General features: G+C 35.7%; 1 protein-coding gene across 3 annotated transcripts in view; it reads right to left on the bottom strand.

Annotated features, from left to right (window-relative positions):
* Positions 1 to 23,612, bottom strand: part of LOC138716394 (uncharacterized) — a 1,440,554-nt gene that overhangs the window by 987,215 nt on the left and 429,727 nt on the right. The window contains exon 1 of one of the 3 annotated variants that reach the window (XM_069849431.1): positions 120 to 239. The exons of the other annotated variants lie outside the window; for them this stretch is intronic. The gene's annotated coding sequence lies outside the window, so the exon portion shown is untranslated. Of the gene's footprint in view, positions 1 to 119; positions 240 to 23,612 lie in introns of those variants that run through there. 3 annotated transcript variants of the gene reach the window in all.

Raw genomic sequence — 23,612 nt, 5'->3', positions numbered from 1 at the left:
ACCTAACTTGTAAAGTTTTCATTCATGAAACAAAAGCAAAGTTAAAGATAGACATAGTTACACAGTGACTATAAGCAGGTGATCCCCGTTACCATGCCAATGAATGAAGCAGGTCTTACCTCGTAAGTATGTGCCTGTAGAGAAGGGTACACGTAAAGTTCTATAAAACAGCCACACTCCAATTATAATTTATGCTACCGAAACACTCGTAGATCACTGAAAAGAAGGCACAGCTACCTTTACTTGACAAGCGTTTCGTTTATCTAATTCAGGGGTGGAGATTTACTGCTTCATGAACTGTGTTTCAAGGTCTTTGACGTATGAGCATATCTAGAGAGAGGGGAGGCACCAGCGACCACTCAGAAGCCAATATCTATCACAACGTGCAGTAATGTAGTCACGTCAAGGTCGACCAGTTGCCATACGTTTGCCACGAGCTCGGGCCCAGGGCCTCTCGTAGCCCGAGCTGCTGCCACAGTGCTTTGGTAGGCGGAGACGTAAGAACTTGAAATTAAAGGAAAAACTGTTTCTAAATCCATAGATATGATCCGCGCTGAATTCCCTACTTTGCGTAGATTTTTAACATACGTAGAATGGGAGAATGTGTTATGTAGGGTTGTAGCAAATCATGTACAATGCTTAGTACGCAAACAGTACTTCTTTATAAGAAAGTAAATATAAAACGACATTACGAGTTGAAACATCAAGCGGACTATGAAGGATTTGATGGAGAAGAACGAGTTGTTCTAATAAAATGTCTAAAAGTAGATAAATGTGACATAGGCCTACTAAGTAGTTCACTCACGCCGTGCGATATTACAATTATTATTTGTCTAACAAGTTAAATGCTATTTACAGTAGTTGCACATTTTTAAAGCTCATGGAATTTACTGTTGTACAGTCCTAAGACGAAACCAAAGATCTGTTTCATAGAATTATAGTTGATATGTAAAAAAAAGTCGTACCAGTAATAGATAGGTAATATTAATGACCGGGATCTGCATTTCGATGACCCAAGGAAATATATAATTGATCACTAAATTTATACTAGAGTTTGAAGGAAATGACCACAAATTTAAGGAGAATGACATAAATAAACATTAATTATTCCGTAAGGTACACATTTTTTATTATGATTACTTAAGTATTCTATTAATATTTATTATTAAATTATACTCGGGAGGAAATTAAACGCAGAATAAATATGGGAAATGCCTGTTATTATTAGGTTGAGAAGCTTTTGTCATCCAGTCTGCTGTCAAGAAATCTGAAAGTTAGAATTTATAAAACAGTTATATTACCGGTTGTTCTGTATGGTTGTGAAAATTGGACTCTCACTTTGAGAGAGGAACAGAAATTAAGGGTGTTTGAGAATAAGGTTCTTAGGAAAATATATGGGGCTAAGAGGGATGAAATTACAGGACAATGGAGACAGTTACACAACGCAGAACTTCACGCATTGTATTCTTCACATGACATAATTAAGAACATTAAATCCAGACGTTTGAGATAGGCAGGGCATGTAGCACATACGTGCGAATCTAGAAATGCATATAGTGTTAGTTGGGAAGTCGGGGGGAAAAATACCTTTGGGGAGCCCGAGACGTAGATGGGAGGATAATATTAAAATTGATTTGAGAGAGGTGGGATGATGGTAGAGAGAGGAGTAATCTTGCACAGGATCTGTGCCGATGGTGGGCTTATGTGAGGGCAGCAATGAACCTACGGGTTCCTTAAAAGCCATTTGTAAGTAAGTATTATTGTTTATTATACATTCCCCACTAAGTAACGTATTTTTCGGGGCATGAGACGCACTTTTTCATTGAAAATAGTTCTGAAAAGCATGGTGCATTTTGTGCAACGATACTAACTTTATGAATTGATGAAAACTGTGATAATAACGTGTCGGTCAACGCACTATTCTTAAAGTTTTTTTTATGTAAGTTATATTTTTTCGTAGAATATGGAGGTGTATAGTGTTGATGCTGTAGGAGCAAGTTATGAACTACCGCGCATGACTCTCGCAAGACATGGAACTTATTCAGACGGAAAATTTATTAAGAATTGCATTTTAACAACAGCAAAGAATGTATGTCTGAATGAACCTTCTAAGTACGAGACCATAAGCTTGTCGCTAATCGTGAACAGGAAATTTGCCTGGTCTTACTTTCCCACACGGCAAAGCGATCGGTCACAGAACATTGCACGCAGGTACGATTGAATTCTCGTCTGCTTTACGTCCGCTGCCTTTAGTCTGATACCGCGCTCTGTGTAGGTTTATAGTGGCATTGAGTTTGACATCACTGCAGTAATGGATAATACGAGTTAAATACCACATTCAAAACTAGTGTACAGTAGTGGTATAAAAACCGGACCGACCCTTGTAGCTGATACAAAAGAATCCTGTGCTGTGTATTGTGTCAAACTGTGGTAATTTCAATATGGATATTGAAGCCAGAGATATGTACTGCTATTTAATGTAAAAAATACGCAGTTATCTTTGCAGAATAGAGGTAGAAATGTGATACTGATGCCAGATGAAAATGAAACTCTCAAAGTTTTTTCGTCTGTAAGTTTGAGGCACTGAAGGAAACAAAAGACAGTAAGAATCGAACAAATGCAATAAATTTCATTGTTACAATTAATTATACGAGATGGATGTGTTTTGTGGCTAGCAAAATTTGAATCTGTGACTCTGAAATCAGCTACAAGGGTCGGTCCGGTTTTTTTTTTTTTTTTTGCCTCTACAGTACAAGCTTAAATTTAATCAAGATTGCAAAGAGAAATATTTTTCCGTACTTGGAGGTAATGTCAAACGCCTTCTAAACAATAAACTACATCATCATCATCATCATCATCATCATCATCATCATCATCATCTACATGGTTAGATCAAACATGCAGGAGCCAGTGAATAAATATCTTGCACAGTTGTTTGTCGCCTTACCTACCCGTTCTATCCTCATACAGTGGTCCGAGTTTTTGCTGTAAACATTCAGTGTCGTATTCCTTATACAATCATCCTGTGATTTAATTTATATATATATATTTATATTTTTTTTCATTTTCGTAATTTATAATAGAAAACAAATTAACAGTATGATCAGTTACATAATTTCTCTGATTTTAACGTAATTATGGAAGTAAATTTTATTACTTTCACTATTATTATTACCGTATTATTATATGCAAATTGAAATAATTGAGGGGCTCCGGCGTAAAACATGGTAACTGACAATTTGGCAAAAAATGGGACATGTAGCGTATAATATGGTATCTGATACTCTGCGTCTAATGCGGTAGTTAATACAGATTTTACTTTCCTCGTAACTATACAAACTGTTGCATGTATAAATGTTTACCTACCTAATAACTTCAAAACACATCATAATTAAAATTATTTATACCAGTTTTTATAAAACAATCTGCTATATTATAAACAAACAAAACATTTCTCAGTGTTATAAATATAATGGAAATTGGAGTTTATTACCACATTATTTTTTGACACCTGCATTGTGGCATTTTTTTCTGGCAATCTTGTCAAATTCAGACTCCGTCTTCGAACAATTAATACGCAGTAAAGAAACCAAAATTATAACAACAATTCTACTTCGCGTATTGCGTTTCCGATCATTTAACCCACTGAAGAACTGTTCGTAAGTGTAAGTAGAACCAAAAAGTACAAAAATGTGACTACCGAAGCGGAGAAGACCTGAGTATCTACTTTGTAGCAGGGTGTCTTATTTTGGAGGTCAAGTAGCTCAAGCTGTAATACCTGAACATGGGGCTCTGGTTGATATGTAGAGTCTTAGAAAAAAAATCGGCTGCCATACGCCTTCGGAAGACTTTAGTTGATTCTGTGAATGTTTAGGTTTAACGTGAAGAATTGTTATGTACGACTCCGCTCTGTTTTTCCTTTGTTTTGTTTGATTTTTCTGTCTATTTATAAGTCTGTCAAGTGTTATGAACAATCTATAACGAAGATGTATCCAATGAGTAAATTAGGCGCAAAATAAACATCCTTTCCTTAGTGGTGTGAACTAGGCACTGCCGGAAGTGAACTTAGACAATTTCACGCCATTTTTTCTGTCTAAGGCTGTACATCTAGCCTGTTATCAGACAGTACATCTCACTTGACTGTATGTGTCAGCGGAAGATTTTTGTTTGTATACATTTGAAGTCTGACTAATGAAATATGTTAGTAGTCAGCGATATATGCGATGAAGAGGGAAAGGAACTGGCCACTCTACCACATCATCTCTTGGCTTAGTTGCCTCATGAGTGATGGCTTATTGGTTTCAATTATGAGATTTCAACCAGTCTTCGTACTGTTAACTGACAACATATACGTACAGTCTTGGAAAAAATTATCCCACGGATACTTTATAAGTCCCAGAAAGGAAGCAGTGCGCATGATCAGACATACAACGAAACAAAACTAATTTTATTACCTCAACTAGTCCTATTTTTGTAAATCAGGTCGCTCCTCTTCTGATCATGCGCACTGCTTCCTTTCAGAGACTTATAAAAAATTCTATGTTTGTGATACAACTTTTTTCTAAGACTATACTACATACATACATACATACATACATACACACATACATACATACATACATACATACATACATACATACATACATACATACATACATACATACATACATACATACATACATAGGAGACAAAATAAATAAGTAAATAAATAAATACTTAAATAATCCAGGGAGAAAAGTGGGGAATAATTTCGCATCCATTGCCAAAATTTTGCCGCTCTTTCCAATATCTATATCTAAGGGAAAATATAGACAAGAATATGTAATTCACTACAACATGAGATTGCGGAAGAAAGCGAAAATATGCTGTAAAGCGAATACAATTAATCAACCTGTTGTCTCAGCTGTAGGTCTACACTGTTACCCCAATTCATACAGAGAGACAAATTCTTTTGTGAAAGCAATCTTATTTACAAGAACGGCAAGAATTACACATTAAACGTAACACTAGTTTGATTTTTATACCCCTTTGACAGACTTAGCATTTTTTGAAAATGGAATAACACGGTTTTCCTGGTATCCCTTATATATAATCCACTTTTAATAACTCACGATTCGTCGCGTCAGCGCTTTTGAAGATACAAATCCTAGATGGGGAAGGGGGAACAGGAAGAGGAAGAAGGAAAGATAAAAAGAATTCCGCAGAGGCGAACTCTTTTCATTTCTTCACACAGTATATTGTTTTAGATGCATAAACATAAAGATATTTCTCCTATTTTTTGTTCAACATTATTTTATATTTTGTAACACTTCTTGCTGACTCCTTTTGGAATTTTGTTTTCAGGATTTGTAACTGTACAAGGGAATAGTCTCATGAAAAAACTACTTTAGTTTATCGAAGAATGTGGAATTGAATCTAAAATAAAGCAAAAATATTTTTAAGAATGCTTATCTACAAAAAAAAAAGTAATAAATTGTCATACATTATGTTTGTTAAAAGTGCATTTGTCTAAAATGTTTGTATCACTTATTATATCAAAATACGGTATAAAATTATTGATCATACGTCCGTGTATGTGAGACTATTCTAATTTAAATTCAAATGCTTGAAATTAATAATTGTGGTAGCTAGACTGAATTTCAACGTAAAATTCAAAGGTTCCCGTTACAATAATTTCTTGCACCAGTACTTGTAAATTTTTCAAACATAAACAAGTTATTTTATATTAAGTAAGTTTCCTTGAGGAGGCGAGCGGTAGCGTTAACGCTGCAAGTCGGAAGATCTGTGATTCGATTCCCGATGAGGCCATGGATTTTTCCATTGATGTAATCCTCTCTTCTTTCATTGCATAAATCGTTGAATCTTAACATATCACAAATCAGACTTCAGATGTATACAAATAATTGTTCTTCCCCTGACACACATCGTCAAATGAGATGTACTGCCTGATAATATATGTAGATATCAGCCAGAACCTAATTCGATATGTTGTTTAGTCAACTGTCCGAAGACAGGTTTGAACCTCAAAAGTGATTACTTATGAGGCAACTATGCCAGGAGATAATGGGGTAGGATGGCCAGTTCCTTTCCCCCTCGATTGCACACATCGTCGATTAGCTACATATTCTCAATCAATATATAAGGAAATAAATTATAATGTCGGAAATGTTTTTAAATGGTCCTTGTTCCTGGTAGAGAAGAAGAAAAAGGAGAAGAAAAGAATAAGGCTTTATGAAGGAACGGTGGAGAGGAAAAAGATTCTCTCCTGCAACGGGATTCGAACCCGGGTTTTCAGCTCTGCATGCTGACGCTCTATCCACTAAGCCACACCGGATTCCAATTCCGATGCCTGATTGAATCCTCTCAGTTTAAGCTCCACCTCTTAGTTTCTCTTTAGTGGCCAACCTTATGCACTGTGTTTATTTATTTATTTAATTAATTAATTAATTTATTTATTTATACTGGCAGAGTTAAGGCCATAGGGCCTTCTCTTACACTCTACAGGTCACAAAGTATACAATCAGTGAAAAATTTAACAAAAAGTTAAAGAACAGAATATTAACATATTACAAAAAAATAATGATAATAGCATAATAAATCGACACTAAACAACACGAAAATAATACCATAATAGAAAAAAAGGAAGTAAAATACAGTGAACTCATTTAGTATAAATAGTTAGTATGAAGAACGAAGAAAGAATATAACAAAATGGAATGTAATAAAATAATAAAAAAGAAAAGAAATACGAAAATTAAGTAAAATTCACAATAAAAAGGGTGTGGTAATAAATTCATCTGGTGATCAAGAGAACAAAAAGGGGAAAGAAAGGAAAAAGATATTTATATATATTTACAAAACTATCGCAGAGAAAAGGGCTTATAACTGAAAGTAGGCCTAATCACAATTGAAAAAAATGCAATTTTAGTTTATTTTTGGAACTATACAATGTCCGACAGTCTCTGACATGTTGTGGTAGAGAGTTCCAGAGATGGGCTGCAGAGACGGTAAAAGATGAAGAATAGAAGGATGTTCTGTGTCACATATGTGTGACAGTGGCACAATGTCCAGACTGAGAGGATTCAATCCGACATCGGAATTGGAATCCGGTGTGACTTAGTGAATAGAGCGTCAGCACGTAGAGCTGAAAACCCGGGTTCGAATCCCGGTGGTGGAGAGAATTTTTCTCCACTCCATCTTCATCATTATGGTAACGCAGAATTCCTGCACGGAAATATCATATGTAGGCCTACTTCGGTACATCGCAATAATATAAAACAAGGCTTGATGACGGTTCTGATGATGAGGAGATGAAGAGACTGAGTCAAAAGAAGGTTAATTATAAACATATTATACATTTATTAATTTGTCAGACAGAATAATAGCTGTAATATTGATAATCAATATTTGAGGAGAAAAATTCGCTCCGGCGCCGGGGATCGAATCCGGGTCCTTGGTTCTATGTAACAAGCGCTCTGACCACTGAGCTACGCCGAATTCAATCCACAGCACCGGATCGAATTCTCCTCCTTCAATGTTTCCCTTTATGGCCTGACTCTATGTTAGGCATATATGTTGACGTATATGTCCATTGTCAACTGCCATTATTTCTCCTCAAATATTAATAATTAATTATAAACGTTTTAATTAGTTTAACTGAAGAGATAACAGAAAAACTTTCCGTATCAATAACTTAATGATCACGCCACTGTTCCGAGAGGTGCATAAGGTTTAATGTCCAGCCACAGTACATTACATTCAGTTCTGGCAACCAGTGCCAACTTAAGAACGGTTGGCTGGTTGGTCTGCTGGAACCCACGGCGTTCATATCCCGTCCACATCATTTAACTATAGCGTCATCCGCTCAGTTTGTGTGGCGCCACTGTGGACAATGGCGTACCTCGGCTATAAACATTGATTCATTGATTCCAACTTCCCAATGCTGTAACTTCCCTCAGCATCACACATATAGGGCTACACATATATCATGTACACAGGAGTGTGCGTGTGTCTGTGTAAAAAGTGTTGAGGGCAGTGACGATTCCTGTGTGCGGTACAAAAACAGTCAGCATTGTTAAAATATCGGATTTGCTCGCTGCGAATTACATTAAAATAGATTTTTGTTCTCATTAGTCAAATTATTTAATCCCTGGTACATGACGACACAAAAGCTTTGGAATCACGAGGAGTTCGTGTGCGTTTCCACATCTATCGATGTGATTATTAATGATTTCGGCCTGTGTGCATCCAGCGAACAACTCGAGTTCAGAATTTAATTATTCTATCATGCATATATTTCATCATAAAACTAAAAATTAATGAAAATATATTTCAAATAATTTTGAGGAATAACTGTGTAACAACTCTGCAGAAATTTCTGCCACGATTTAATAATTCGTTGAGGATCGTTATAGATGGAGGTGTTTATTGGGACGTAGAGCATCCCTAAAGGTAGAAACTATTGTTGTGGGTTTTAATCGATTAATGTAATAGATTATTCGATCAATTTCTGTTGTATGATTAATCGATCAAAAATATGTAATCGAATAATCTTGTCGATTAAAATGAATGGGTTGTAGTTTATATTAATTATTATTTTGTTAACACAAACTAATACTAAAATTTGCGACATTTCTCTCTCGGAAATTACTTACTTAAAAGCACAATAGTACTGTTATTTTCTAACTGTAAACCAGGTAGCGTAGGGAAAATCTTTGCACAAACACTTCAGAAAGAGATAGAGATATGACGACAGTAACCTAGTCTACCTGTATTTAAAGTTGAAATACAATGTGAAATCCTTATTAAGTTTTATGGTTTTCCAAGAAAACTTCCACCTTGTTGTCAGCTTATCTTCCTAGCATATGAAATATCTATTTTTCTGCGATTCGTCCCCCACGTCTTTTATAAAATAGCCATATCTACACTGTATGCAAGTGAAAGCGTAACTACCTTCTTCTCTTTCTAAAATCTGTTAATTCGATTACAATAGGGGCCAGTCTTCTGTTTCGACTGCAGGTGCAGTTTCTGTACTGATTTTGTATATTATGAAGGTTGTGTGTTTAGTTTGATAAAGAAAAAAAAATCAGTTTTCTGTGGTTTGTGAGACGTGTAAACTCCATTATGTCATATGAGAATTTGAGAGGTAAACTCGGTGAAACATTTGGATTTAAATTGAACGATCGTGGCGAAGTGCTTGACAGAAAAAAGTTTTTTCGTGATAATGATGCAGGAAACATTGTTACTAAACGTAGAGCAGCACTTAATTCGGAGCATGTGAATGCACTCACAAAATCATAGATGAAACAGTATTAACTAGGTGAGTCTTCATACTTTTTGTTATTTATGTTTGTCTCAAAAATTCCCGAATAAATTGACACAATAAATTATAAGCCTCATAATAAATGTTACTAAGCAATAAAAAGTTGTTCCGTAATATTATGATACAATATATACAGATATACAACATTTAATACTTATGCTTTTCACAGAACACAAGCTAAATTTAACAATGATTATGTATTACAGTATATTAAAACGTTTTTTCAACTCGATCAAAACTCGATTAATCTATTCATTAATAGATTGTATTCCAATAGTTAATCGATTAAATATTTTGATCGATCAACAGCACTAGTAGAAACATTATTGACACGGCACGGCACAGAATGTGATTTCCTGTGCTGTCACGTTCTGCATTTAATGTGTGGTATTCGTTTTCTGCACTTATTTACGTTGCTTAGAATCACACTGTTTCCACGCCACGTCCTCTCCAGTGTAGGTATCACTCGTGCCATCATGTTCCGATTTTCTGTTGCACCGGACATAGGTGGATGATGGAGAGCACGTGCAGTTTCATTATGGAGGAATACATCATTGAAAAAGTAAGGCAACATGGATTTTTGTATAATTTTAAGTCTTCCAGTAACAGAGACTTAAACATTAGGAACGAAGCTTAGGAGGAAATAGGAAGAGATTTTTATATGAGCGTGAGCACTGTATGTCAATTTATTTCATTATTTCCATTATTAATTATTATTATCATTATTATTATTATTATTATTATTATTATTATTATTATTATTATACGTAGATGGGAGGATAATATTGAAATGTATTTGAGGGAGGTGGGATATGATGGTAGAGACTGGATTGAACTTGCTCAGGATAGGGATCGATGGCGGGCTTATGTGAGGGCAGCAATGAACCTCTGGGTTCCTTAAAAGCCAGTAAGTAAGTAAGTATAATTATTATTATTATTATTATTATTATTATTATTATTATTATTATTATTATTATTATTGTTATTACTACTACTATTACGTACTATTGTAATACGTACACCGGTGTAGATGTGACCATACATATTAAAATGTAAAATGTATTCAAAAAGCCACTTCACATAGGTCCCGTAGTATGAAACTTTACTGAAATATTAAAATCAAGAGTATTATGTATTTAAATTTGAAGCATGTACTTACGTTAAACATACGACTAATTTTTCTCTAGTGTTATCTGCTGTTCGAAACTGAGTGTTCCGTTTCCGTATTTTCTCTTTTATTATATTGTGAATATATTTATTTTCAATTAGTCATTCTAGAGTACATATTATGAAAACGTTGTAGGTCTTGGTCCAGATGTTTATATACGGTATGAAATTCACCAAATTCCTCCCCTTCCAAGTTTACATCATTCCTCCCTTTCTTCCTATCTCCCCTTTCTTCCTTCCTCCCTCCCTTCCTTCTTACCTTTCTTTCTTCCTTCCTCCCTCCCTCCCTTTCTTCCACCCTTTCTCCCTTCCTTCCTCCCTTTCTTCCGCCCTTCCTCCCGCCCTTTCTTCCTTCCTCCCTCCCTTCCTTCCTCCCTTCCTTTCTTCCACCCTTCCCCCCTCCCTTTGTTTCCTTCCTCCCTTCCTTTCTTCCTTCCTCCCTCCCTTTCTTCCTTCCTTTTTCCATTTCTTCCTTTCTCCCTCCCTTTCTCCCTCCTTCCATTTCTTCCTTCCTTCCTCCCTTCCTCGCTTTCCTCCTTCCTTCCTCCCTTTCTTCCTGTCTCCCTTTCTTCCTCCCTTTATCCCTCCTTCTATTTCTTCCTTCCTTTCTCCCTCCCTCCCTCCCTTCCTCCCTTTCACCCTCCATCCATTTCTTCCTTCCTTTCTTTCTTTCTTTCTTTCTCCCTTTCTCCTTTTCTTCCTCCCTTTCTCCCTCCTTTCATTTCTTCCTTCCTCCCTTTCCTCCCCCTTTCTTCCTTCTTTCCTTCCTCACTTTCTTCCTTCCTTCCTCCCTCTCTCTCTTCCTTTCTCTCTCCTTCCATTTCTTCCTTCCTTCCTCCTTTTCTTTCTTTTTTCCTTCCTCCCTTTCTTCCTTCCTTTCTTTCTTTCTTCCTTCTTTCCTTCTTCCCTTTCTTCCTTCCTTCCTCCCTTTCTCTTTTCCTTTCTCCTTTTCTTCCTCCCTTTCTCCCTCCTTTCATTTCTTCCTTCCTCCCTTTCTTCCTTTCACCTTCCTTCCATTTCTTCCTTCCTTCCTCCCTCCCTTTCCTTCTTTCTTTCTTCCTTCCTCCCTTTCTTCCTTTCCTCCCCCTTTCTTCCTTCCTCCTTTCTTTCCCTCTTTCTTTCTTTCTTCCTTCTTTCCTTCCTCCCTTTTTCCTTCCTTCCTCCCTTTCTTCCTTCCTTCCTCCCTTTCTTCCTTCCTTCTTCCCTTTCTCTCTTCCTTTCTCCTTTTCTTCCTCCCTTTCTCCCTCATTTCATTTCTTCCTTCCTCCCTTTCTTCCTTTCTCCCTCCTTCCATTTATTCCTTCCTTCCTCCCTTTCTTCCTTTCTCCCTCCTTCCATTTATTCCTTCCTTCCTTCCTCCCTTTCTTTCTTTCTTTCTTTCTTCCTCCCTTTCTTCCTCCCTTCTTTCCTCCCATTCTTTCTTTCTTCTTTCTTTCCTTCCTCCCTTCCTCCTTCCTTTTCTTTTTTCCTTCCTTCCTCCCTTTTCTCCCCCTTTCTTCCTTCCTCCCTTCTTTCCTCCCATTCTTTCTTTCTTCCTTCTTTCCTTTCTCCCTTCCTTCCTCCCTCCCTTTCTTTCTTTCTTCCTTCCTCCCTTTCTTTCTTTCTTTCTTTCATCCCCCTTTCTTCCTTCCTCCTTTCTTTCCTCCCTTTCTTTCTTTCTTCTTTCCATCCTCCCTTTCTTCCTTCCTTCCTCCCTTTCTCTCTTCCTTTCTCTCTTTCTCCCTCCTTCCATTTCTTCCTTCCTTCCTTCCTCCCTCCCTTTCTTTCCTTCCTTCCTTTTTCTTTCTTTCTTTCTTTCTTCCTTCTTTCCTTCCTCCCTTTCTCTCTTCCTTTCTCCCTTTCTTTCTTCCTTCCTTCATTTATTTTTTCCTTTCGTCCTTCCTTTATTCCTTTCTCCCTTTCTTCCTCCGTTTCTTCCTTCCTTCCTTTCTTCCTCTCTGTCGCTTTTTTAATATACACATTGAAGTCTGGTTCTAAAAGCATATCATGGACTTCATCTCAAGACTAACGCATTGGATTTCGTTGACAGCATAAGGAACTACATCTGAGATAGCACGGGATTTCACACTAGCAACGCACTAACGTCCATAACCCATCATGACCTCTGGATAATGTCAAAGCTCTACCTTAGCTGGAAATTACACAGATACATACAGTAGAACGCAGTGAATGCAGAACAATAAGCACCTCTGCAATGCAGTTCTTCGTTACTTCTTGGTGTGCAACATATGCAATCTCCAATATTTCGAAAGAACCCATTCCACTGAGACATTTAACGGCATCATTAAACTATTCAAGAGACTCTTGAATTCGGATCTCATTAGTTCTTCGAGTCCATAACGCTATTCTGTAGTCCTGAAAAAGCCCATTAAAATGTTAACAACTTCAACATAGTTAAACAAGCGGTGCTGCTTTATCCCAGTTCCTGCTAATTGGGTGACGACACTGGAATTAAACAGCTGTTAACAATGTAGTGGATTATTCATACTCTGGATTACGGCTTTGCGGGAGGTCTAATCAAAACCTAGCAGTCACTAAAGCAACTAACTTGCATGACCTCCCAATGCAGCAAGTAACTTCACTAAGTGTTCTAAACTTTTCTTTTTTTATTATACAGATTTGTCTTTACTTATTTACTCCGTGAATAAAACATTGCATTTTACTGTACGTTTTTGGGATTATAAATTTATTATCTTTCTAAAATATGAACCCAATTCCCCGCTCTAGAATCACGGATAAAAAAGGAAATATTCAGTCTGTCTATGGTAGGACATTTCAGAACCAGCCATTGAATTTAAGGTAGATTTAGTTATGTAAAATGAAGTTCTGTAGTTACTTTTTTTTGGATTGTCGCTATTTATTACCGCCTTTGTAGCTCAGTTGGAAAAGCGGTGGCTTGACACAACAGCTAGTCCGACTTCAAATCCCGGATATAGTAGAGTTGTATTAGTAATGGACAAAGTTAAGATTGTGAGAGTTTTTCCCACGGTTCTTCCGTTTATGCATGTGAACAACATACAGTAAAATCTTTAATAGAGAATATATAAGTTAGTTTATTTTTTTAATAATATTGATCAAAATTTAAAAAAAATAGTATAAAATAAAATAAAAGTAAACATATTTTTAAAACTAACTAGTCAGAGATTTTACTGTATGTTGCAGACGCGTTTGTTATAAATAGGTGAAAAAAGTATTACATCAAAATTTAAATATGTTAGTATTTCATCATGCAAACGCCGCCCGGCTGACCAATCTTATTCTAAACGATTTTTCATAATTAAAAAAAATACTATTTGGTTTTCAAAAATATTACAATTGTTCATTGATGTATAGATGATGTATATTAAGTATGCAAATTTTTATTCCACACGACTATAGATTTTGAGAAAAAAAAGTTCAAATATAATAAAATTATACTAGAGAAATATCTACCTCCCCCTTTAAATTTTCCAGCAAATTATATTTATTTATTTATTTATTTATTTATTTATTTATTTATTTATCCTAAGTTTATTACCCTCATTTATGTATGTACATTTTACGTAATCTTAGGACTTTTTTCTAATTATTTATTTATCCTAATTTTATTACCCTCATTTATATATAGATATTATACGTAATCTTAGGACTTTCTTCTAATTATTTATTTATCCTAATTTTATTACCCTCATTTATGTATAGACATTATGCGTAATCTTAGGACTGTTTTCTAATCATTTATTTATCCTAATTTTAATAGCCTATTTTGTTCTCTTGATCACCAGATAAATTTATTATCATACTTTTTTATTGTGGATTTTATTTAATCTTCGTATTTCTTTTCTTCTTTTTTATTATTATTTTATTACATTCTATTTTGTTTATATCTTTCCTTACGTTTTCGATATTAATTATTTGTACTAAATGAGTTGCTTTTTCTTATATTCCAATGTATTTTACTTTCTTTTTTCTATTAAGGTATTATTTTCATGTTGTTTAGCGTCGTTTTTGTTATGCTATTATTATTATTATTATTATTATTATTATTATTATTATTATTGTAATGTGTTAGTATTCTGTTCTGTAACTTTTTGTTAAATTTTCTCTGCTTGTACACTTTGTGACCTGGTAGAGTGTAAGAGAAGGCTCTATGACCGTAACTATACCAGTATAAATAAATTATTATTATTATTACTATTATTATTATTATTATTATTATTATTATTATTATTATTATTATTATTATTTATAGACATTATACGTAATGTTAGGATTTTTTTCTAATATTTATTTATCCTAATTTTATTACCCTCATTTATGTATAGACATTATACGTAATCTTAGCACTTTTTTTTCTAATTAATTAATAAGTAAGATATTCTTTTCACTTCAAGGTTTTAATATCCGAAGATAGTATTACGCTCTTATTTGTCTCTGTGATGAAGGTACAAGAAGTCCATACTCGAAAGCACCAGGATGAGTTATAAGAATAAATACAATACAAAAAAAAATGTTACGAAAATTATACTGCTTTAATATCTATTTTATAATAAGACATTATTAAAAAGAAGAACGAAAATATCTTTAAAATATAAATTCTTCGAATTAAATATAACATAAAATACGGTACTTCAGAACTAAACGCCACTCTAGTTCTAACCCTCTCCAAGTACGAAGCAAAGACTTACAGATGTTCATATTTGGAGAACAAACTTGATTTCCGTCATTCTTCGCAATAATGTGTAAGCAGCTTAAAATCCCAGAAACGCGATTCGAGCGGGAAGAGTAATAACAATACGAGACGGCTGGAAATGAGCGCCTCAAAGAAATCATTATCATCTCGGATTCTGTTTGCTCAAGAGCAGTTCTGGGGAAACAGGGCAAGAAAAATCTTCAAGAGCTCCTTATTGATTTCTGTCATGTTTTCTTTTGCACGTAAAAGCGACGAGATAGCTGAAACTGAATCACACTCTCACAGAGACAGCAGAAAGGTCACCGAGGATGGAGACGCGAGGAGTCACACATTTTCTTCTTCTTCCTTCCCGTCTTCATTTTTTCTTCGCGTGAAATATTATTTATGTAAGAAGTTTGATAATAAATTCTGCGACCATGACGTCTTCTTAGATCTCAGCTATACACCCTCAAAATGTATATATAAGAGCTCGTCTTCCGTGGTTACGAGATATCTCACCCCTATTCTACACCCCCTCCTCTTCCTCTTTTTAAACGTAACACGACCGAAATTATTACTGTCAAGCAATATGACTCCTATTAATGTTATGTGATACAAGCTTACAGAGTTGACTTACTCGTGGGTTCGGTAAGTTCAAATTTGAACAAGATTATGGGGACAAAGAAAATGCCCTGACTGATTGGTGATATAACTGGCTGTTCAGATGCTGACTCAGCTGCAACATGAGTTGTGGATATTTGACTCGTTGGATATTAAGTCTAGGAATTCATGAAATTATTTGGAAATCCCATACAATGCATTAAGTATTTGTTCTTTTTTATGCGTCGTAAAATGCTTCTTATACATAACGTACCACTTCATGTGTTTATCTTATCAATTCGCATATTGTAGAATGAAGTTGATTTCATTAAATATTCCCATCTTTATTTTTCTCTAGCCTCTTCCACATAAAGCTATTAAAGTAGTACTATTACAACATATACGTACAAAGAAATAAACTTTAACTTGAAACGTAGACAGTATTAAAATTGAAAAAAAGAAATAATAATAGCATTCTCTACTCAGAAATAAAATCGTCAATATATCACAGAGAGAGGGCAATCATTGCAACATTGAGTAAGGGAGAAATTTACTGAACATGAGAAATATACAGTACACTACCAATAAAACAAACAGTACATTACCAATAAAACAAACTACAAAAGAATCATTGAGTCGAATTGTTCGGAAAGAATTGAGACAGAATTATACAAAAGCTCATATATTACAAGAAAGTAGAAAATAACAACATTATCGTAAAAAGATACAAAAATATTAGTTCCGAAGTTACAAAATTCTTTAATATGGAGCAGTTGACTTCTCTAGTTAGTACCGAGTAAAATTGTTTACCTACACCACCTACATCTAGGGTTCGTATAAATACGGGCGAGTCAGGAGGAAAAGTACATTTTGTGAGGGATGATAATATTTATGATTCTGAACAAAAAAGTTCTTAACAGTATCTGACATACAGCTGTTTGGAAATCACGGGTGTCACTCTCTTGTCCTTTATCAGTATTCACATGCGGACGCAACCAAAACGACATTAGGTTGTAGTAGGATCAATGAAAGTTATCCTAGCCGTTGGATCGGTCGCGGTAGAGTAATTTCTTGGCCATCGAGGTCACCCGACCTTACTCCATTGGATTACTGTGTGTGAAGTAGTTTAAGAGCGAGGTCTACAAACACAAAGTGGAAACAAGGGAGGAACTTCTCACTCGCATTTTACATGCCTGTGCTCAAGTAAAGGAATGTCCGAATCAGCTCAGATCAGCAGCACAGCAGCTGTCTGCAAGAGCGACAAAGTGCATTGAAGTTGATGGTGAAATTTTTCGAACATGTTCTGTAAAGAAAAGTACACAATTAAACTGAACATAAGGTAAAGAAGTTTTAATTTACTATCACTTGCATTTTTCCCGTTCCTCATTATTTCCATTAGTTTTCTCCGAAACCGTTAAGAACAGGAAATACGTTCATATAAACTTTTTTGTTCAGAATCACCAATATCATCACCTCCAAAACTATGTACCTTTCCTCCTGACTCACCCTGTATGTATGTATATAAGTTACACTAAAGGTTAAGAAGTACTCTTATAACTATAAATAATAGTAATTTATAGTATAAATGAGTAAAATTAGATTTTATGCGCGAGTAGAACGTTTCCACGAGGGCATAAAATCAGTTTACTCTTCTCGGTGCTATACAATATTTTATCCATTACTAGTATCTAAATTTCATTATTGGTATCTAAATTGAATTTTAAATTGAGCATTTTTTTGTAATGTGTTATTTGTGAATTAGTTATAAATGAATAAATGGATTTTATGGTTGTTAATGTGTTGGTTGCCATGGAAAAAGTTAATTCACAGCAGTGAAGTAGAGTAGCCTATAAATAAAATACTAAATACTAAAAGAAGGTAACATTAACTGTATCTCAAGAGTGGAAAATGGTAGCCACTGCCCCGTAACTAATACAAAATGAACAAGCACCGACACCACCGGCTAGCTCGGTCGGCTAAGGCGCTTTTCGGCCGATCCAGAGCTACGCTCGGGCGCGAGTTCGATTCTCGCTTGGGCTGATTAACTGGTTGGTTTTTTTCCGAGGTTTCCCCAACCGTAAGGCAAATGTCAGGTAATCTACGGCGAATCCTCGGCTTCATCTCGCCAAATATAATTTCGCTATCACCAATTTCATCGACGCTAAATAACCTCGTAGTTGATAGAGCGTCGTTAAATAACCAAGTAAAAAAAAAAGCATCGGTAGAGCGAAGTTCCTAATAAGACCACGCACGGTATAGAAATACGGCGTATGTATCTACCGAGTCGGTGTTAATTTCAAGTCTATACAAAAAATCTCAACAGCACGGTGCGATGTGTCCAGGAAACAAGAAGACTGAACGCTTAGTCTGAATAGTAACGTTTCTCACAAATCCATACATGATGTCTTCTGTCGTAACTGTAACGCTGCACCAGAACAGCCGAAATCATGCACGCCGAATCGAATTGCGTTCACCTCGCTGTATTCCACTCCGCCATGTATGAGGAGATCGACCTAATTAGGCGCCAGAATAGAAAAGACTCCCTTCACGTCACGACAAGTGCTCACCAAGGAAACAAACGGAACATTACAGAAAAGTAAATCTGTTACCATTTCAAACTAACCAACACAAAAGCTCCTTTCCAGTTAGCCTCGCAACCAGGCGATCCCGATCGGAAACCAAAGACGGGAACAGACCCGACTGGCATGTAGTGGCAGAAAAGATAATAAAGCGTAAATAAATAAAAGTAAATTAAAATAAACAAAGTAAAAGAAGAGAGAGAGAAATAAAGATACAGAAGGGAAAATGAAACGAGGAAAAACAGAGAAAACACAATGTGGCGTGGTAACCAAAGGAAAAGGAAACGAAGAAAAAGAGAAAACACAATGTGGTGTGGTAATCAAAGGAAAAGGAAATGAAGAGAAACAGAGAAACCACAATGTGATGTGGTAACCAAAGAAAAAGGAAACGAGGAAAAGCAGAGAAAACACAATGTGGTGTGGTAACCAAAGGAAGCACAATGTGGCGTGGTAACCAAAGGAAAAGGAAACCAGGAAAAACAGAGAAAACACAATGTGGCGTGGTAACTAAAGGAAAAGGAAACGAAGAAAAATAGAGGAAACACAATGTGGCGTGGTAACCAAAGGAAGCACAATGTGGCGTGGTAACTAAAGGAAAAGGAAACGAAGAAAAATAGAGAAACACAATGTGGCGTGGTAACCAAAGGAAAAGGAAAATGTAATGTGGTAGCCAAAGGAAAAGAAAACGAGGAAAAACAGAAAAAAAAACAATGTGGCGTGGTAACCAAAGGAAAAGGAAACGAGGAAAAACAGAGAAAACACAATGTGGCGTGGTAACCAAAGGAAACGCAATGTGGCGTGGTAACCAAAGGAAAAGGAAACGAGGAAAAACAGAGAAAACGCAATGTGGCGTGGTAACCAAAGGAAGCACAATGTGGCGTGGTAACCAAAGGAAAAGGAAACGAGGAAAAACAGAGAAAACACAATGTGGCGTGGTAACTAAAGGAAAAGGAAACGAAGAAAAATAGAGGAAACACAATGTGGCGTGGTAACCAAAGGAAGCACAATGTGGCGTGGTAACCAAAGGAAAAGGAAACGAGGAAAAACAGAGAAAACACAATGTGGCGTGGTAACTAAAGGAAAAGGAAACGAAGAAAAATAGAGGAAAAACAATGTGGCGTGGTAACCAAAGGAAACACAATGTGGCGTGGTAACCAAAGGAAGCACAATGTGGCGTGGTAAGCAAAGGAAAAGGAAACGAGGAAAAAGAGAGAAAACACAATGTGGCGTGGTAACCAAATGCCACAATACAATAAAATAATTCGAATAAGTGCAAAATGTACCCTATTTTCAATCGTTTACATAAATATGGTAATAAACATGTGTATATTAACTAAAACATGGAAAGGTACGTCACAAAGAAATATGAAATGTCTACAGATCTTATTTCTGAACTAGAAAACTTCGCTGGTATTCCTGTACACTTTTACAAAATACTATAAAAAGGTTACTCTGAGGTAATTACTCATCATATTCAAATTAAGGGTGCAGGTCCTTGAATTAAATGGCCCAGCTATCAGGAGAGCGTGACTCACATTTCCATATAAATGCAAGTGGGAGTAAAAGAACTAAAAGTAATGAGAAATATAACATGCAATAAAAATCTTTCCTTTCCTGTGTCGTAGGAAATATAACTAAAAACATTAAGTCTTTCACAAGATCTAGCATTAAGAAATATGGATGCCGCTTAATTTGTGTTCAAAGGATGTGCTTATATTTAAAACTGCGAAATAATAAGACATGAAAGTCGACGGTAATTAGGGGCGTCATTCAATACCAAATATAAAGTACTTACAAGGAGATTTAAAGAAATAAACTCAAGTGGCACAGTCTTCATTCTCTATTTACGTATTTTCTTTTGCAAACTTCAAGGAAGAAATAAATACGACATACATTTTCCTTAGAAAACAATTCTAAGAAAACGGAGGGAATGTGGCCTCTAAAAATCAGTAATTATAGTAGATTGACAGAAGGAAAATACTGAAAAGATCTAATTACTAAAACTCTTAAAAATGTTTATCCTAAAAAGATCTAAGGACAGGTAGTAAAAACAGGAACTTAATCAATTCTAATTAAGGTTAAATTCCTCATGGAATTCTCTGGCGATTAAATACGAATAGTACAATACATTGGATTCACGTCTCAAATAAAAACAAAATGCTTAATTACATTCATTAAATGCACTAAGATTTATATACGCCTAAATTGACTTTACTAATTGGCACCTGTTATGGCAAAGAATGGTCGAGGGCAGCAAAGGACAGAGTTTTATGGAAAGAAATAGGAAAGGGTATTGTAAAAATAGTGATATCAGTGTTAAAATATTGTAAATAGTAAACTCAGTGTTTATCAAAGTGTTAGTTAAAAATATTGTAAATAGTAGGCCTAATCTAGGGCCATATTCATAGACATTCTTAGCGCGGGCTTCCGGTGGATGATCAGCGAACAAACGTTTTTCGTAATCATAAACCAGTGTTAGCGATATATGATATGGATCCTGTACAAGTAACCAGTCGATAGCCGGGGCTAGTTTAGCACGCTCGTATAACGGACTAGCGAAATGTCTATGAATAGCACCCCTTGTGTTGGTCAAAGTGCTGGTGCTAGTATTAAGCGTACAGTGCGTAAAATGAACAAAGAACAAAGTGCTGAAACTAGTTACAGTTTAACAGTGTTAATAGCCATGTTACAACAATATCCAAGAATACGTCTATAGGACCAAAAAATTAGTCTTTATTGTGTTGTATTTATTAACATTCCATGGTATTCATACATTGCTTCACAGCTAGAATATGGAACAAGTCAAAAAACTTAATACAATTATAAAGTCTTAATTTATAGTCATAGTCTAGATGAAATATATACAGAAGAGATTTACAATATAGTTTACTACTTCAACAACACAAAGTTTTAGTATCAATTTCATGAAGCGTTATTGAATGTCATGAATTCACCTACAGAATAGAAGGCGCGAGAAATTAGGTACTTCTTTAATTTGGCCCTAAATAATCTTATGTTTTGATTATCATTTTTATATCAATAGGGAGGCTATTAAAATGTTTACTGCCATATAACGCACTCCTTTTTGATAGCACGATAGACTTGTCGATGGAGTATGAGTCATTTTTGGTGTGTATTTTTGCTATGAACTGTTGAATTAGTTACAACGTTTTCACGATTACATAAGAGGAAGATTATTAATTAAAAGATATACTGACAAGCCATGGGCATAATTTATAGTTTTTTTTTTAAATAGTCCTACAAGATTCCCTAGATTTGGCACCTACTATTATTCTAGTTGCTCTTTTTTTGTAATAGGAATATACTGTTAATATCTGTGGAATTTCCCCAGAATATTATTCCAAAACTCATTACCGAGTGAAAGTATGCAAAGTATATTGTTTTTAAGGTACTGATATTTACTATCTTTTGCATAGATCAAATAGCAAAACATGCTGAATTTAGTTTGTGGGTAATTTCTTTAATATGATTTTTCCAATTTAACACATTATCGATTTTTAAGCCAAGAAATTTGGTTGTTGTTGTTTCTAATAGGGATCTATTGTTAATTATTGCGCTAGATTCTTCGAGCAACACTGCATATTACTGTGCAATCCAGGCCACCAAGTCACTCAATTGAGTGCGCTCCTTGTATAAAGGCAGCTGACTTAATATAAAAATGTCAACATACATGTCTAACTTGGAGTCACGCCACAAAGGGAAAAACACTGTAGGAGAGGGATTCGATCCGGTGCTGTGGATTGAACTTCGGCGTAGCTCAATGGTTAGAGCGTTTGGTGCCTATAACCAAGGACGCGGGTTCAATTACCGTCGCCGAAGCGAATTTTCCTCCTGTAATATTAATTACAGTAGTTCTGCCAACCACAGAGGGCGCCAAGGTAAATGGAAGATAAGCCGATTTTGGCTACCTATGTGTACGGATGCGAACCCCTTTAATCCACCCCATGCTGAAAGGCATCTGTGGAAGACATACTTTTCCGTAACGCAACGATTTCTGGCGCACGCATCGTAACCATGGCAACAGGAGGAAGCAGTTCTGGCGATCGTAATGAGGACCTCTGCACAGCACTGCGCCACCAGTGAAATACGGCCACGCGCTCAACTTCATACTCGAGTCCAGGTGAATAACGCCCGGCACCAGTGTCATAAATTATGTCACGAAAATGGAAAAATAAACAAAGAAATAAAACACAGAAAAGAATGGCCTCGCTCACAAAAAGGCAGACAATTTACGAGCTTTGGGGATGCAATGACCAGGGCGGGGCGGCACTTCTCCCTCAGTCCCTAACTCGTTTCTAATGTCTTCCTCTTTCTGTATGTGGCAAAAACAGGAACTCTTGAAGGGCTGGCGGGGGGTTGGGGACATCTGCTGGTCACTTCCTTCCTTCCTGTCCGCACAAATCATAATGCCACTTGCAGTGAACCCCAAAAAGGAAACAAAGACTCTTGCGGTAAAAACTATCGGAATATGATACAAGAATATGACCACAAGCAAGAAGAAGAAAGCCTCTGTATCTGATTCCTTGAGGAAAATGACAATTATCGTCCTCAAAAATACTGCTGAGTGTTTTCTGGAGTTATGACTACTCAAATACCATATCTGAAGCATAATCTGTTGTTTTAAGGGGAGAGGATTGTATTTTTTGGTGAAAAATGAGTGAATTAAAAAAAAAATCTCTGAAATACTTTGTGGTATGTGTGGAATATATAGCATAACATTTTGTGGGTATTTGTGCCCTTATCGGATGTTGAGTCGCCATTTTTAAACTTCCTGCGTTATGGATTTTTAAATCACACGCACACTTTTATTGTTGTTTCCGATAAATTAAATTAAAAAAAAAAGATTTTTTTTTCTTTAAAATACCCTTTGATATGTGTGGAATGCATTGCATAACATTTTGTGGGTATTTGTGCCCTTATCGGATGTTGAGACGTCATTTTTAAACTTCCTGTGCTACGATTTTTAAATCACACGCCCGCTTTTATCGGTTTCCAGTAACTTCATTTTTTTGCTACATTGTAAGACAAAAATGGATATAATTTCTGAACTATGAAAGATACATGCATGAAATTTAGAACACACATTCTTTAGACTATTAGGAAACTTTTCTCTGTAACAGAATTTTGTTAATTGATTTCATTTTACAAATACGTCCGTTTGTTTGCAAGAAAGGAAATCAGAAAATTGTTATTAAATTTTAATTGTTTGATTTACAAACGTAGAGACTAATATCAAAATTCTGTTACAGACAGTTTGTAGAACATGGTTTTG

Source organism: Periplaneta americana, chromosome 16 (genome assembly GCF_040183065.1).
Source record: "Periplaneta americana isolate PAMFEO1 chromosome 16, P.americana_PAMFEO1_priV1, whole genome shotgun sequence".
NCBI classification, from domain to species: Eukaryota; Metazoa; Arthropoda; class Insecta; order Blattodea; family Blattidae; genus Periplaneta; species Periplaneta americana.
This window is presented reverse-complemented; position numbering and strand designations above follow the sequence as displayed.